This window comes from Astyanax mexicanus, chromosome 2 (genome assembly GCF_023375975.1).
Source record: "Astyanax mexicanus isolate ESR-SI-001 chromosome 2, AstMex3_surface, whole genome shotgun sequence".
In the NCBI taxonomy this organism is placed as follows: Eukaryota; Metazoa; Chordata; class Actinopteri; order Characiformes; family Acestrorhamphidae; genus Astyanax; species Astyanax mexicanus.
The window spans coordinates 36,525,226-36,538,315 of record NC_064409.1 but is presented as its reverse complement, the minus strand read 5'-3'; positions in this window follow the sequence as shown (position 1 = coordinate 36,538,315).

The window sequence follows — 13,090 nt, the reverse complement described above, 5'->3', positions numbered from 1 at the left end:
GTCACCACGGGGCGTGTTCACACCAACCTGCCCCACATCATCCGGCCAATGGGAGGACAGGGGAATAGCAGCGTCACACAGGTCAAACGTGTGCGTTGGGGGCGGCGGTGAGGGGGGGGGGCGTGTTTACGTCACACGATTGTGGTGCTGCCTTCAAGTACACGCAATAATTATATGAGAAATACAGCTCTGTTAAAAATTGAGATACCACTTTAGTTTCTGAATCAGTTTCTCGATTTTGCTATTTATGGGTATATGTTTGAGTAAAATGAACATTGTTGTTTTACTCTATAAACTACGGACACCAATTCCAAATAAAAATATTGTCATTTTGAGCATTTATTTGCAGAAAATGAGAAATGGCTAAAATAGAATGCAGAGCTTTCAGAACTCAAATAATGCAAAGAAAACAAGTTCATATTCATAAAGTTTTAAGAGTTCAAAAATCAATATTTGGTGGAATAACTTAAAGTTCTCATGTATATTGGCATGTTCTCCTCCACCAGTCTTTCACACTGCCTTAGCCTTATAAAAGTGTTAATGCTTTTATTATAATTTTGTTATCTCTCATATTGTTATATGTTGTCTAATTCTGGGAATTGTCCTGTTCCATGATCCTGTTGGCTTAAATAATTAGGTGTGTACCTACCAATAACCTGAATATTAGGTTCTTTGTCTTACATTGTTTGTATACTTGTTTGTTGAAAAAAAAATCTTACACGTATACATTGAAAGCTTGTACTTGTACTTGTACATTGTTGCTGATTTCTGTTCAATGAAAACCCTGGATTTTTTTTATTGTTTCAGTTTACTTATGTTTTCTGATTCTGAGACCAAATATATTTACATGTACTGCAAACAAGTAAATATGACACAAAATCAAAATACTTGTTTCCAACTGGTAAACACAAGTTTAGTTTGTAGTTGGTGTAGTTTGTGTGCTCTTCTCCTGAAAATATGATAGAATCAAAATATAGTATTTTGATATCTGTGTGGACCAAATGGTCCAGGATAAAATGTCATAAATAAATGTTATCACCAGCTAAACAATAACTTAATTAGGTTTGCAACATTACATTCAATAAAAACATAATTTCTCAAAAGTGGTAATAAGTAATTTTAAAGTATTACAATTGATTGGAAGTCAAAAAATCTGAAATGAAACTCATACAAACATGCTATTATGGATTACGTTGGTCAGTTTGGTCAGGCTGGTGAACCAGTTTGGTCATATTGTATATAAGGATGGTTCAGTGCTTAGATTTATGGAGCAATGTTCACAGGGTTGTGGGTTTAATACAGCCAGACATGCTATGCTGTTTTGAGGAAGTAAGCCATAATAATAAGTAATAATGCAGTGCTTTCAATCATACATAACTCTTGAATGTGTGGTTAAATTTTAACATTTTTGTACATGATTACATTTTGAGCAAAATGTAAAAACTGTGGGTTGATTTTTATGTATAAAGCTGTTTAGGTTTCTGCTTTAATAACAATTTATTCAACTCTTCTCCTTTTCACTTATCACTCTTCCTCTTTTCTCTTGTCCTTTCTCTGGCATCTCTCTGTTTCCTTTTTCTACAAGTACTGTATTCTGTATTTAGGATCAAAAACACTTTACTATAAAGTTGCTAGTTCTAAGTTGCTCAATTTAGTCATAACTGACAAAAAAAAATACAAACAATATTATGGTGAAATTTATGAGCTATTTAATACAAATATCTTAATTGTTGTTAACTGTATATAAGCCCTTCTGTTCCTTCTGCTCCTTGCTGAGTGTTACCTGGTTATCCAGCTCTTGTACAATGTGCTTTCCTGTGTCTTGTTTCTTGACCTGTTTCTGTCCCTTGACCAATCTTTTGCCTAGCCCTCGTACTACTGTCCTTGGTATTGACTTCCTGTTTTGGTTAGACCTCTCTGTCTGCCTAGCCCTTGTATGTTAGTGTCTTCTCCGTTGCCAAAGCCACTATGTCACTGGTATGTCCTGTTTTCCTGCTGCCCTGGTCTTGTTGTACATTGTGCACTTTTTAAATAAACCACTTTATTACATTCAGCATATGCCTCCGCATTCCCTGGTTCCTGTGTTCCTTACAGAATACTCGGCCAGAAAAAAGGAGGCAACTAAATTTGAGGCTCCAAGTTCTGGTTCTTGTAATCATGGCCAGATACTCAGGCATCACCAGCGGATGCTCGTAGGCCTCAACCAAAGTAATGGTGAGCTAGCTAGCCGGCTAGGTGAGCTAGTTAACCAACAGAACACCCTGGAAGTACAACTCAACCAGATATTTGCTAGTTTACAGTTCCTATCTTCTGGTTTAGAGTCCCTGCTCCAGTTTTCGTGTTTTCCCACACCTGCTAATGCTAATGCTAATCCTGTTACTCCTGTAGCTACCCCTGCTATAGCTAATCCTGTTGCTCCCTGCTCACCCTTTCCTGCTTGCAAACCAGTAACTTTTGACAGTGATCTGGAGAAATGTGCTGTTTTTTTTCCTTCAATACTCTTTGTTTTTCAGTAACTCTGCTCCTAGCTCTGATCAAGCCAGGATCATCTTTGTAGTATGCTGCCTTTGAGGGAAAGCTTTATATTGGGCTACTGCTAGCTGATCTTCTCTATGTTCTCTCTCGTTCCCCGAGTTTCTTTCTCAAATCCGTCTAGAGTTTGATCACGCTCATAAGGGCCTCTCTAGTGGTGAACAGCTTCTTATGTTACGCCAGGGTACTCTCTCAGTCTCTGAATATGCCCTAAAATTATGTACACTAGCAGCTTGAATGAACCCGCTCTACTTACAACTTTATCACATTCAGCATGTGCCTCCACACTCCCTGGTTCCTTTTTTATCTTTCATCCATCCACAATTTCAGTTGTACAAAATAGATTCTACATGACACCAAACAATGCTGTCAATCAGAGGTGATTCCAGGATAAAAAAAAAATCAGATTCAAATCAGACAAATCAGCTGCATTTCTATTATCTGGTTTGATATAATTAACTAAATACAGAAAGCTGTTCAAACTCAGCTCTGTTTTGTTCTGTTCCTGACATCTGCTCGCCCTATCCTGGGAAATGAAGTTCTATCTTTTTCACCTTATTCTCTGTCCTTAACCTTGCTCTTTTCTCTAAAAAAAATAATCAAATATTTTCCATGGCTGGTTCCTATGGAGTGAATTTTGAAAAAAAAAAAAATCCCCAATCAAAATTTTTTTAATCAAAAGGAAAAAGTGTTGCAAATTCAAAAGAGACAAAAAATGTAGCAAATATATATAATTTAAAATATACTTAGTTACTACTACTTAGTTATTCTTCGTAGTTATTTGAAAATTATTTTAGTTTGGATTTTGCAGGTCTTTTTAATTTTTGTGGTTTTTGTGGATTGTTTTGTGGATTTTGTTGCTAAAGACCATCTGCTTCTGCTTCTTGCAGTTTTTTGCTTCTGAGTTTTGTCCACTTTTCACTGGTAGGCGGGGCTTAGAAGAAGGCGTTCCCCTTAAACCATTGGTCAGCTGATCGATGAGACTGACCACGCCCTTCTCGCCAGCTTCAAGCGTTCTTCCAAACACTGGAGCGAATATGGATTATATGATCACTCTCAAAAGCGAACAGCTTGCAGTGCACAGCAGCAGCAGATACTTTTTCCAATTAAATTTCATACAGACTTTAGGTTTAAAGTTATATTTATTCTCTATGTAAATGTTTCACTCGCGGGCTAAATATTCATGCTCAAAGTATGCTAGTTACCTAGTCAGTGAGATAGTGGCTGCGTACAGAAACTTTTGCTACTCCTCCTCTCCTACTCCTACTCCTCCTCTCCTACCCCGGAAGAAGGTGAGGGAATCAAGGAGAGGAGAGGAGGAGGAGGAATGGAGGGAAGAAGCTGTAATTCGGGAAATGGGACAGCTGATCCCTTTTAGATAGGATGTTGACTACCGATGAACTGAGCCAATCACAACGCTCACTTTCAGCACATGCCGGATACTGCCCAGCCAATCACAGCTTCTGGATAGAGCTCCTCATACAAAAATAAAAATGAGAGATCAATAAACACAATTCCAAATTCTAGGGCCAGTTGTTCAAAGGTAATCTGATCGGATTTTGGTTATCGGATTGGATCAAATCTGGAAAACGGGTTGTTCAAAAGGGAAAGAAGCATTCTGAAATCGGATCAGATCACGTAATCCAATCCTAGTTTGTAAATGGATCAAACCTTCAGTTTCTGTTGTTCAAAACTTTTCAGTAGGATTTGGATAACTTTGATCCAAAAAAACAGGATTACCCTGATCCCAACAAGGGGTAGGATTTCAAGGGGGATTTCAGGAAGTAAATGTGCTAAAACTTTAAAATCAAAGTTTTAAAGTAAAAAAAAATACATTTGTACAATTTAGTGTATATACATTTACTTCTATTTTGCACTTGACCTGTTTAACCGTTACAGTAATAAAGTAGACATTGGCTACCAATTAAGCCTTTTACTATAGTAACGTAAAAATAAAAACAATCTTGACCCCATTAAATAAACCCCCCAAAAGATTTCAATAACAAACAAAAATAATATATTCATTTTTTCATCTATGTCACTGTCATTCATCACTGTATATTAATGTCAAAGAAACATTTATCAGATATGAAGCTGTCAAAAATAATTTCGAACAATTGAAAAGAACACCAGAGTTTGTTCTGGTTCTTCAACAGGCTCAGGTGCATCATGAACATCACAGAGAGGGACATTGCGTCTGGTAGCAACATTGGGCAGGACAATACATGCAAGTGTTATGTTGCATGCTCCCTGTGGTTCGACTCGCAAATAGTTAAGGCATGCAAAGCGTCTCTGCAGAACACTCGATTGCTCGTATTGTTTTGCAATAAGCAGTATCTTGTTACTGCAAGAAAAGGAGTCATCAACCCCTGTTGGTTCTTCTATCTGTTTTTTTACATAGCTGGTAATCCGGATTAGGTAATCCTGAAAACTGTGTTTCTGGATCAGGTTGATCCAATCCAATATTGCTTTGAAAAACTGGCTTAAAAGTAAGACAGATCACCTGATCCTGGATAGCAAAAAATGTGATTACCAAATCTGGATAATTTTGATCCGGATTACATTTTTTGAACAACTGGCCCCTAGAGATCATAACTTTGACAAGCATATTAAGCTTCAAAGTACATATGAAGCTTCAAAGCTTCATTTGCTATTGATGAAGGTTGCATATGTAAACATTAAATTATTTTAATAGTGAAATGTGATTTCATTGAATGTAATAAAACAAAAACAAATTAATAAATAATAAATATAATATTAAATATTATATTTTTCATACATGTTGAAGTGATGTGTACATGTACAACAACATGTTACATATAGGGTCATTAATATAGTTTTACTGAACATACAGCTTATCTAAATTAAACAGTATACTACTGCTTTACTGGCTGTTTAGTTAGATAAGGAACCTAGTTAATTAATATGCTTATGACGTATATTTGGGCGTTGCCTTCTCCATTCCCGCTTGCTCTGTGGGCGTGGATGCAGTGATGTCATCGATAATCCCTAAAAGTCTTCCGGAGTAGGATGCTCTCATGTATCCTCCGTTGGAAGCCTATTCGAGGAGGATTTTAAGCGGCTTCTTTTGTCTCCTACGGTATTCGGACAGGCGGCAAGATGGCGTCACAAAATCAGTTTCCGGGTCACGGAGGAGAGGAGGAGGATCGGTAGGAAAAAGGAGACACTTTTGGGGTTTCTGGACGCAGCCAGTGAGTTACCTAGCTACCAAGTCAGTGAACTAGTTAGTTAGACTAGTTAAACTAGTTAGTTAGTTAGTTAGTTAGTAGAGTTACCCAGTAAGTGAACTATAGAGAGACAGAATATCAAGAGAAATCCAGATTAAAAAAAATCTGTTAATATGTTAATTTGGATTTGATTAGGTAAAATATCTATTTGATCCTAAAGGAAAACATGACTGGGTACTAGAAAAAAACTTTGTTGGCAAGCACAGAGATCAGACCTTTCTTTCAGTTGGTCACCAGGTTGCTGACATCAGAAAATCTCCAAATCCTGAAGGTTTCAAGATGTTTGAGCTCCCTTTAGATATTTTATGTGGGATTAGTGGCCCAGAGACTGGCTAGGCCCCTCCAGGACTTTAAGGTGCTTAAGCCACTCCTTTGTTGCCTTGGCAATTTGTTTTAGGTCATTGTCATGCTTATCCAAGACTCCAAATTCAAATCCAAATCTTCTGTTCTGGCTGAGGCCAGGAGGTTCTCATTCAAGTTCCCACCACACATGTCCCCATTTATCGGCCCCTCAATGTGGCAAAGTCTTCTTGTACCCTTACCAAACATGTTGAGTTGAGTTAATACCAAAGCTCAATTTTGGTCTTATCTGACCATCATATTTCCCCAAGCCTTCTCAGAATCTTTCAGCTGTTCATTGGCAAGCTTCAGATGGGCCTTTATATGAGACTTCTTAAGCAGAGGGACTTTGTGGGCACTGCAGGCTCTCAATCCATTACAGGAAAGTGGTACTAAATACATTAGATCTCTCTGAGTTGTTTATGCATGCTGCATATAAAACTCTTCCTCAACCTCCATTGTCTGCAGTAGCTAGTAAAAGAAAGTATTCAGAGAAACGAGAATCAGTCAGGTCAGGAAAAGCACCTGTGTCTAGGTCAACCTGTAAATTAGTATTCATAGCCTCGCCCACATTGGCGTGCGACCACCCACAGGCAAGCCGGGCACGAGGCTGTCTTATCAAATAGGAGCTAACAGCTTTAGGAACAGCATGACAGTTTGTTCCTGTATTATTTGTGCAAACAACACATCAGTATGTGCTGTACCCAGTAATTCAGCGCTAAAGAACAAATGGTTAAAATTTGTTTATGGTAGGTGTGTATGTTTAGAGCGTTTATATTGTTTTATATTTGTGTATAAATTTATTATTTAATCATGAAATTAATGAAAGAATTCTCTTCACACTAGTTACTTAGCTAGCTAGCTAACCCTTTGTAAGCAGAGCTGGGTAGTCCCTATCCAGAAAGTAAAAATCCACCCCGGGGTGGCTGAACTGCACCTAGCAGAGCATTAAACACATTGTGAAGTAACATATGCCATTGCGAAGACTGTTATTAGTGTAAAAATGTCTTTATTGTAAAACATTTCTAACTGTTGTCCATCTCGCAATTCTGTTAGCCAATCACGATGATATGTTTGCATGTATGAATATTCATCAGCGAGAGTCAAAATCCTAATCCTGTTGAAATGCTGTGGCATGACCTTAAAAGGCGGCTAATGCTCAAAAACCCCTTCAATGTGGTGGAATTACAACAATAGTGGGCCAAAATTCCTCCACAGCGCTGTGAAAGACTAGATTGTACTTATTGCAACCAGTTATTAGGTTTAGGAGGCAAACACTTTTTCAAACACAGACATGTAGGTTTGGATTTTTTTCCATTAATAATAAAAACCTTCATTTAAAAACTGTTGAACTGGGACCTGTTGATAAGAAACAAACACTAACATACAGCTTTAGAGATCTGTGTATTTCACATTTTTTTAAGTTTTCATTTACGGGCAGCGCAAGATGTAAGAGCACAGTGGCAATGTGGTTTGATGTTTTTCAAATCTAGGGCCCACTATCTTACTGCATGATGAAGAATCTTCCAATCAGTTTGATTGCATCTTTCTTTTACTTGACAGAAAAAAAAATGTTTCTGAGAATAAATTCTGAGTAAACTGTACATCAGTAAAGATTAATGATTAATTAATCAGAATAAGCCATGCAAGCCCTTGTCCCTGTTCTTCTGGGAAAATTCCAGCCTGGTCTTCCCGTTTTTTTAAGTGTTTGAATCTTCTGGTAAAGACTCTGTTCTTCTGTTCATGCAGTCCTTCAAGCAGTAGATTGTAATAATTTCACTCCTGCCCTCTAGAGATTGTTTCTGATATCACTAACAATTGAGTTTTTCCTTTATAGAACACACACCCTTTCTGTATTCAACTGCTGTAGTTTTTCTTTGGCAGAGGCGGTTCTTTCATTAGGCAAACCTAGGCATTTGCCTTGGGCCTCGACCAAATCTGTCCTCCATAGGGGCCCCCAAATCTGACCATCCCAGCTACAGTAAATACACCAAAAACAATGTTAATGTGTTACTTATGTAAAGTAAATAAAAAACATATTTCTATTTAAAAAACAACAGAAATATCAGTATAATACCGAATTAATGTCTAAATACTAATTGTCCAAACACACATACCCCCCTCCATTACTTGCATTGAACTAGTGCATAATATGATGACGTAGCAATGTGCCACACGACGTGACTTCAAACCAAAACAGCGGGAACTGTACGCGACTAGAGTGAGAGCTGTCACAGTGAAAATGAAGCGGAGTTATGAAAGTGGTTCTGCTAAACGAAAGAAACGGGCAGAGAGCAAAAGAATCGCAGATGCACTGCCAAAATTCACATCCTTTTTTACACCTCCTGGACCGATCAGGGTTTTTGGGGCCGATCGCCGATACCGATATTGGGCGGGGCCAAATGCCACATTAATCCCACACAGGTGCCAGACGAACCTGGTACAGATTCCCCCGATTACATCTATGCCACTAGTAAATAAACACGAGTGTTGCTGACCAAAATAAACGATTTTTAGGAGAGATATAAGTTATGTGTAAATATTTATAAAATACCTGATAAAATCTGTTTTAATGACATTAATAAACATCACTGTGACAGCGCTAGTCACAGTTTCACCGCAGCAAAGGACGAGGACGTGAATCACTTATCTAACCAGCCGTTACTGATTTCTGCCCCCAATAACCCTTTCAATAACCTCCAATAGCCTTTAATAGTCTTCAGTAGCCTTTAAAAGACTTACCTGGCGGCCGTGGTGTGTCCACTAAACTCCGTAGTTATAAACATCCTGGTGTTAGCAGCGCGCTAACTGACCTGTTTATAATGTAATCCGAGCAGTGACTCCGTGACGGCTGCTTTAAACAACTGCTGTTAGCTGCTTGGTCTGAAAGATGAACTGTAGAGAGCTGCATTATCCGTTTAGTGGGGTTAAAACCTACACAGATGATCTTAAACTGTAAAAACGCTCCAGACTGGCTCAGCTGAGCTCTGTAGCCCGTGGCTGGGCTGTAGCTCTGACTGAGTGAAGAGAGCGGGGCTTGTGCTGCTGCTGCAGCTCCGACTAGTGGTTGGATGAGGAACTACCTGCAGCTTCCTGTAAGCGAGCAGTTTCACCGGTTTCACCAGTTTCATCCACACACAGCTCTGATAAACTGCTTAACCCTAAACTCCTGAATCAGGTCGGCTAAAATCAGAAGAATATCTGCCGATCGCCGATACCGTATTTTGGCTGAAAATCGGCCGATACCGATACACTGCCGATGGACATACCTGTCAAGTTTTGGACTTAAAAATAAGGGATTTTTTCCGCCGCCCCAACAGCCCAAACGAGGGGAAATATATATATATATATATATATATATATATATATATATATATATATATATATATATATATATATATTTTTTTATATATATATTTTTTTATTTAATAGATTTAAAATTGAAATTGAAGGGTGCACAAATTTACAAAAAGGACATGTATCAGATATATTCCATAAGTAAATAATAGTCCTAAGGGGCCTACACAATTAATAATCTTTCATTAATACTTCTTTCTATCGTTCAGTCCACTCCTGATCAGTTCAGTTAATTTCAGCCCTCTCCACATTTTCTCTCTCTCCAGCTCAACCATCTCTTCTACCCCTTCTAAATAATACATTACATTACATTATAATACATTACCACAATACTTGAGATTTAAACAAATTCTAACAAACCCTAAAACTAGCCCTGAACTAATAGAGTTTGGAAATGATAGTTATTGGCTGATCAGGCACATCAGGGCAGGGCATTATATATATATGTAGATTTTTCTCAAACCCTGAATATCTATCTAGCTAATTCTAAAGTTAAGCTAACTGAGTCACAAGCTGTATTTTATTAAACACACAGTGGGTTTAATTTATGTTTTGATTCAGAGAAGAGTCTTTTTAACCAGCTATCAGAAACAATCTCATCACAGTTTACATGGTTGATTACCTTTCTTTTAGAAAAATCTCCGTATATCCAGATTAGTTTTAACGACAGCTGCTCCGACTAGCTGCCTGAACTCACAGCGAGGGGAGGGGCGGGGCTTCCCGCACACTAAACTGCGCTCCGCAAAACCAGCTAGCTGATTGGCTGTTTCTCCTGAAAGGCGGGACTTCCTCCTTGAACCGGCACCACGATTGGTTAAGAGACACACAGCGGTCAGTGCATTGTCGCCTGTGGCCTATATATTTTTTTAGCTAGTATAATACGGGAAATTTACGGGAAAATACTAATACGGGAGGAGGGCGGGAAAGAGGAGTAAAATACGGTAGTTTCCCGGCCAAAACGGGAGACTTGACAGGTATGCCGATGGATCGTTCCATCTCTAGTTATTTGGTTATGTGTGTGTTTCAAGAATGAGGGTCCCTTGTTTACATTTTGCCTAGGGCCCCAAAATGGCTAGATCCGCCCCTGTTCTTTGGTCTGCCTTTTAGATATCTGTAGTATGTATATTTCGAATCATGTTCATCTTTTAATGTCAAACCCAACTGTTTGGTGTCTAAATTAGAAATAAAGGGATTGGCCTCACTGTTCCAATACAAACCTGGTAAAATCATATAAAAACAATTCTAGTGGTAACACTTGCACAAAGACACGTATGCTGTCATTTAAAATAGCAATTTTTTAAGCCAGTTATTTTTTCCAGCTAATTTATTATACTATTTTACTTTTGTCTGTCATTTCTTCCTGCATTTTTGAGATATCAGCACAGAAACACAGAACCAGAATAAAAAGTGTACAAATTCATCAAAACTTTGTCTGTGTTCTTATAGGTTATGTAAAATTCCAATAATGCTGTTGAAATAAAAACACATCTATTCAACATGGTTCTCAAAAATAGAACATTCCCAAAAGGTTAAAGGACAGAGTACATCATTCTTACAAATAATGTCACAATTAATACAGAAATTGGTTATCATGATATAATGTCTGAATAAATGTACATGTCTAAAGCAGAGTATTTATTTTAATACAGTGCTAACTATTTGAGAACTGGGGAATTAATGACATTGGACTGTAGTTGCAGTTGCTATCACTGCATTTGTCCAGCAGAGGGCAGCATTATAACGTGGCTGAAATGCCCTTCAAAAACATTAACAGCCTCATTACCACAAACTCCTGTCATTCTTCCTCTTTTTTATTAATGTGTTAATATAGAAAGTGCAACAGAAACCACAGTTAAACAATAATTAAAAATAAACAAATTATAAAAAAAACTATTAAAAATTACAAATAAAAAATGCAAAGCTATTACAGCAAATGTAAATAACGTAAGTGTGACTATCAAAGAAGGCAAAAACAAATATCTTTATACATGTCAGTTTGCACAGGCAGTGCTAAGTCCTCTATGTCCACTATGCTCAGAGGTTTTCACAGAAATTCACTTATGCAGGGAACTTCCTAGAATACATATTTATATTTTTAGACAACTTCCTGTAGAGCTGTTGAGAGATGTAGCTGATATCTGCTCTGAGTGCTGTTGATATCTGTAAACAGAGCTGTGTTTATAATATGTAATACCTCAGGGTTAATATATTATTAATAATAATATTTTTATGATAGTAATATAAATATTCCCATGATAAAAGTCTGTCACTTTACTTTGCTATGCCATAATACATGTCTGTGTGTTCACATACTGTACAGTTGAAAAAAGTTTACATAAACTATATAAAAATACACATGTGCATGTTTTTCTCACTGTATGACATGAAATCAGAATAAAGGTCGATTAGGATTACCAAAATTATTTATATAATAAGAGAGAGAACATTTTAAAGTTATTTTTATTACTTTCTGCAAAGTCAAAAATATAAGATTATCATGCATGTTTTTCTTACTGTATGAAATGAAATCAAAATTCCCATTTTAGGTCAATTAGGATTACCAAATTATTTATATTTACAAAATGCCAGAATACTAAACATTTTAAAGTTATTTTTAATACTTTCTGCCAGTCAAAAATATTATAAGTTTATTATTCCTTTTAACACTTTGGGGCAGCCCATATGATGATATCATGTCTTTGGAAGCTTCTGATTTAATTCTGGTTTAGTTAGAAAGAGACACACCTGTGGACATATTTTAAGGCACACCTGAAACATACTGCTTCTTTGTGTAACATCATGGGAAAAGTCTAAATAAATCGTGGGTGCAAATGGGTCTTCCAAATAGACAATGACCCGAAGCATACTGCCAAAGTGATTACAAAGTGGCTTACATAACAAAGTCAATGTTTTGGACAAACATGGCTCAGTTACACCAGTTCTGTCAGAAGGAAGAAGCCCAAATTCCTGCCAACTATGGTGAAAAGCTTGTGGAAGGATATCCAAAACGATTGACCTGTGGAATGTATTTAAACTTTTGACTTTGCAGAAAGTAATGAAAATGCCTTAACCATCCTCTCTCTCTCATTATTCTGGCATTTGGCAAATAAAAATAATTTTGACCTAAAACTGGAGTCAGGCTGTAAGAAAAACATGCATATGTGTCTTTTTATATAGTGCATGTAAACTCAGCTGTAAATAATACACATATAAATGACTCCATGCTATTATAATATCTAAAACATGTATAATTCATGAGTGGTTAAATTAATTAATTTGTAAGTATAGCATGACAAGAGTGTGTTCATAAGTAGGGCAGCTTTGTTAGCCATAATGCACATAATAAAAGCTTACTGAGTTTCTAAGTATTGATTTAAAACGTTGTTGGTAATAACACAGCTTATGGTGCATTATGATACCAGCTAATCATTTATGTGTTATGCATGTTCATGAATATCCAAGTACAGTAATATAGATATATATATTTTTTAATGCCTTACGCATGCATTTTAATGTATTTTGAATGTGTTCATAGAGTTTTATAGACACAGTATTCATAGACATGTCTATAATTATATGAAAAATCATGACAGATTATAATGCATTCAAAAAGG